This window comes from Ischnura elegans, chromosome 9 (assembly GCF_921293095.1).
Source record: "Ischnura elegans chromosome 9, ioIscEleg1.1, whole genome shotgun sequence".
NCBI lineage: Eukaryota > Metazoa > Arthropoda > Insecta > Odonata > Coenagrionidae > Ischnura > Ischnura elegans.
The window spans coordinates 102,407,515-102,413,514 of NC_060254.1; positions in this window are offsets into that span (position 1 = coordinate 102,407,515).

Here is a 6,000-nt window from a genome sequence, read left to right on the forward strand (position 1 = left end):
TTTTATCGATATGGGCTCGAACAAACCAAAGATTACCGCTTCATCCAACCAGATCCTCATACCACAAACGGATTCACCAACACCTTAGCCACGAATAATACAAACCTGATACCTGTTTTTAACCATCGCACGTTTAAATAAGTATATATTTAATCTTTAGATATTTAACACTCGCATCTTCGACGGCAGATTGATCTAATTTTCACGAGTACTAAATGAAAAATTAAATTAACTAAATTTCAGCTTAAATTAAAGCATATTCGTGATAATGTGCTATATCACTATCAAAGGAGTGGGTTCATACATATAAATACAATTATAACACGCAGTTTGGTGGATCTCGCTGAAAATTACTCTTAGATTCAACTATGATCGAAAACACTTCATAAAACATGAAGCATACGATATGATAATTTAGGTTTAAAACAATTAATTACAATTAACCATGCAGGTAGAATCGAAGAAAAGTTTTTAATAAATTTGTTCCATCAAATACAAGAAATCAAATTCACTCCTTTTCAGGGCTTCCTCTCGCGAATGCAATTAGTCTATTGCAATTAATGTGATTATATGGATCGTCGATTACTTAAGTGATACCCAGACAATGGAAACGACCTAAGGGCGCACTAAACACCAGACAGTAAATCCTGATACGCTCACATCCTTGGGTCTTTCACGGCCATCGGCACGCGATTCGACTGACGACTGGCTCGAGGCCCAAAGGCACAAAGATTGACCTAGATTATAGCGGATAGAAGCTCTAAAGTTAATGAGCGGAGGTTGAAGAGCTAGGGGTTACTCGACCGATATCTAGGGGTGGGTTTGATTCGGGAGGTTTTTTCACCCCTGAAGAGAAACGGAAGAACAGTAAACTAGTAGCGAACTAGGTGGCGAAAATATTATTTTGGGGTGAAACACACCGGATACTCCAGGCACCTATTCCTAACGTTAGCAAACACAATGGCTTGTGCGATGGTTAAACAACCTTTTACAATCTTAGTCATAGGAAATGCTATGATGAATTTCCACGTCAATGATATCAGAGGGTTCTCATTCCCCAAATGCCACGCAAAACAAATGTAATTCCAAAATCTTAAGGCGTTTGCCAAAACTCCACCTTCAAAAATTATTCCTTTCACCGATAGCCACCAAGCTTACAATGCAATGTACTCAGATTTGTTTTAAAAAACGTATAAATTACTCTCCTTTCTCACTGACTGTTTCTCCACTTTCAGTAAAATTAAGAAAAATATCTTCAGTTGCAGCAATTTCAATGAACGACTTATTTATATCGCATATGAAAATCGCATAAAATCACTTCGATCCAAAAAAAGAGGTCTGACTTCAGAATGGCACAATCATATCAGCTTCCTTCGATTCATAATCGTAAGGAGTATAAATAGTCGATTTAGGACAATTGATGAGCCCAGGGTGGTGGCGGAGATTCGTAATGCCCAGAACTGGATATGAAATCGTGAAGCTCAAATACCTACTTCCCTTCCCATTTTGTTATTCCTGGCCAGAACTCAGTATCGATTTCCAACAAAAATAGTTATTTGGCACATAAAATTATTTCCGGGAGAAATATACATTGCCTTACAGATAAACGAAAATGACTTGAAAAAAAAATCAAATCGGTAAATTAAGCATCGCAGTTGATCGAGAAAAAATAATAAGATGAAGGAGGTAATGTATTTATAAGCAATGAAACTGGCAGTTGAGTGATGATTGAAATCTGTTAACAATCAAACATATCATGGGAATTTAACCGGTGACGCCCCCTGCCCGAGGTAAATGTCCGAATTTAGGATATTGTAGTTTACGGTGGTCAAACTATAGCGATTAAAGGATTGTAAAAGGAGCAAAATTACACAACAGACTGGAAAAATGTATATTTTTAAATGTTGCTACCAGGCATCTAAAGCCTGAATCACACGATCGTTTTTTTCGTCGCGAAAAGCGATCGCTCTAGTGATCATTTTTCTGAATCACACGGTCACTCCCGCCGCCGTCGGCTTTCGCATCACTTTCAATATCACAGCTCGTTGTCATGGGACCCGCATAGCGAAAATATACAGCGTGTTTATTTATCTATGTCGTTCCCACAATTGTCAAACGCTGTGCTGCAATCGCTTCATACGGGCATGCGTTCTGATTGGCTGATATGGTTTTTTTAAGGACGGTTTTAGCGACGGAAAAAGCGACCGGACGAGTGATAAAAAATTGCGATGGGAATCCTCATCGCGATCGCGAAAAACAATTGACGGCGACGATCATTAACGAGTGATCACTCTAGTGATCGCGATAGTAATCACCTTTCGCGACGAAAAAAGTGATCGTGTGATTCAGGCTAAATTCTCTAAAAGCTATCAAAATAGCAATAAAACTCGGCACTCTTTCCTATACACATTCCAAGTTTTTAGTGTATCGGCCTGTCTTTTGCCCAGTCGCACTTTAGGGTCTACCTCAGCCGTACCAAGTGCTACAAGGATGGAGTTAAGTGCCTTCGGCGCAGAATCTTTGCACGCATATTTTGAGACTGGGTCTCAGCGCTGTAGCTCATCATTGCGTAAAGTTGCGGACAAAAAACGTGCAAAAACGAAAAAAAACAGACTGTGCACATAACGGGAGACAAACCACAATTAATCCTGTCTCCCCACTGCAGTGATACTCCTTTGCCAAACTATAGGAACCACTAACAGGTGTAAAAATATGACATGCAACATCGTCACAACCATAGGCGAAAAGGCAACGACTGGGAGCGCAGCAGAGTCAGCATGGCTGTGGAATAGGCAGAGGTTGGCACTGCTAGTCAATTCGTTAATCTATTACGGTGTAAGACTGCTGTGTTCCATAGTCTGAAAACTTAGGTTTTCAAGTCAACCGAATTAGGCTCCGAAATCGGCACTCGCGTACCTAGTAAAACGGCCGCGTGAACAACGAGCAGGTAAGGGAGGGGTCCTTATTTCTCGGGTGGCGTAAGCAAATTGGCCGATCGCAACCCGTTCTCGCCAGACTCTTTGGCAGTGTGGAGAGCGGCCGTTTGAGTGACGTAGGCGCACCGTCTAGCAGCAGGTGGGAAGTGTGGGAGGGGAGGGAATGTGTGTCTGGGTTGCGGATATTGGGAAAAGAGAGGCAGGAGTAGGTGGGGGAGAGGAGGAATTCGTCATTGGCAAGGGCCTAACGTAACACGGTGCCCAGCCTAATTGCATCCAAGGGCGTGGTAGTGTCGGTATTGAAATCTTTCCCAACTACTCAATGAAGGCGTACTGCTACCGACATGATCCAGACGCAGAGGGTGGAGAAAAATGTTGCCAAGGAAATTTAACCCAGGATAGCTGATGCCAGTATGAACCAAAGTTACAAATGAAGTTTAGGTCGAAAACACTATCGAAAAAATCTATCGGAAACTTTTGTGCGAGATGTCATGTGAGTGGTTTCTGACCTTTTCGTAAACATTTCCCTGAGGTAATTAGGAATTATCTTCTAGAAAATGTTAAAGAGAAAAGTTCAAGTGAATATTCCTTCGGTCAAAAAAATATAGCCAGTCTAGGCTGATTCTGTTTCTGATACACGAACATACCTTTTTTAATTATATGCATATATTATGCATGAATTGAGTTGAATTTTTAACTTTCTATGGAGATAATAAGGCATGCCGTTATTGACAAGACTAAAATAATCAACGGAAGGAAATAATATAGTGGAGATGATCATTTTTCGGGCATATTGGGCGGAGAAAAATTGCGTCAAGGAAATTTAACCGAGGAAAGCTGATGCCAGTATGAACCAAAGTTACACATGAAGTTTAGGTCGAAAACCCACCATTTTTAAACTGCAGTAACTTTGAGCCAAGCACTCCGATCTCTAGAAGGCATTGAATTCGAAGTCATGAGTTGTCCAGAGCATCTGGAAACAGGGCAAACTCGAGGGCCAATCGGAGCGCTTGTCTCAACGTATCAGTAGTTAAAAAATGATGCGTTTTTGACCAATAATTCATTGGTAATTTTGGTTCATACCGGCACCAGCTATCCCGAGTTAAATTTCCGTGAACCACTTTTTTCTCCGCTCAATATACCCGAAAAATGTTCATCTCCACAATATTATTTCCTTCCGTTGATTGTTTTAGTCTTGTCATTAACGGCAAGCCTTAAGATCTCGATAGAAAGTTAAAAATGCAACTTAATTCATGCATAAGATATACATATAATTAAAAAAGGTATGCTCCTGAATCAGAAACATAATCAGCCTAGGCTGGCTATATTTTTTTGACCGAAGGAAATGTTCACTTGAACTCTTCTCTTTAGCATTTTCAGGAAGAGAATTCCGAATTACCTGGGGAAATGTTCACGAATAGGTCAGAAACCACTCACATGACATCTCGCACAAAGGTTTCCGATGGATTTTTCTGGCTCGAATGCTCAGGGGGATTTTCTACCCAGTTACAATAAATTTCGTCCTTCAAAATACTTAAGTCCTGGCCATTGCTAACAACTGCAACAAAAATTTTAGGAGAATTTTAAACGGATATTAAGTAAGCCTCCAAACCCATATCACGCATAATCATTTAATACTTTTACCTAACAGTGGAAACTATTCATAACCAGGTAAATTAAATTGATAATTTTGCGTTTCAGTAAAACACTCAGGTTTCCACCAATATCCCATTTCTCATTGTGGCATTCTAACAATGTTAACCTCTAATCATCATTTTTGGAAATAAGCATTTATTTTAATTTATGAATTATTTTACGATGGCTAAACAATAGAAAATGAGTACTCATACAATGAAGAATGCCACTTTTTTCACAAGTGAATTCTCTGGCAGATGTTATGATCCATTTCTTCTCTCCTCGGAGTCTTTCATGGAATCAGCTATAGCTTACAGAAAACAACTAAGCAGCTTTCCATCCGCAATGAGTTTTCCCTTGGCATTCCTCCATCCACATACATCTATTGAGTACGCCAATCCTCTTTTTTGTGCACATCCTTGCTGTATTTGCATTTTTATATACTAATTGTTACATATCGCTTTGAAATGGTAGTATTGCAGCATGTGACGAAATAAATGCACATTAATTTTCTAAAGTCAACATTCCCAAGTGCCGAAAATAAGGTAAATTAATACTTTGAGAAGAAAAATAAGCGCTAGTTATTAGGAAATCGGAAAAAAATGAGTAATTATGACGCATACAGGTCTTTATCATGCAGCGAGTCAATATGTTGCACTTGTGAATTAAAAGAATAAAAAACGAAAGAATTGTTCGTAACTAATGCTTAAAACAAGGCAATTTATTTATACTTTATGCATATTCATGTCCCCCGAAAAATTAACTTTTAAGGCCTTAGCATAAGGGGATTTTTAACAATCAACAACGACGGGCTATCGCAAGCAACCATACCGTGGATAGGAAACACCTAGCCACCAAGAGCCGCCCAGGCAGGAATTGAACCCACAGGAGAGGACTTCAACCCACCATCTCCGAGACCGGCGACTGAAACGTAGATAAAAAGAAATAATGGGGACTTTCTACTTGTATATAATAGACTTAGTCCTTTAGCATAGTTAAGTACTGGTCATTCCTTTCAAATGCTACAAAATCTTCCAACTGGTACCGGAGAATTTCATAAGGATGAGGTTAAGCCTTCAAAACCATATGACGCATAATAATTTTATGCATTTTACCGCAAAAACAATTCATAACCAGGTAACATTAATGAATAGTTTTCGTTTCAGTGAAGCACTCCGACTTTAGCCAAATCTCATTCCTCACTGTAACACTTAAAAAATCTTTAAATATCATATTTGGTAAGTGAACAAAAATAGGTGTACACTGAAAATAAATAATTGCAAAAATATCATTTTTATAGACAGTTGTACTTTAATTAACCCACCGGGGGTGCCAAAGTTCCCTACACAAGCATTAAAAAAAATCCAAAAGTCATGGCCAACATTTTCTTCTCACGTAACGAAAAAACCGTGTACCGATCGTACATTCA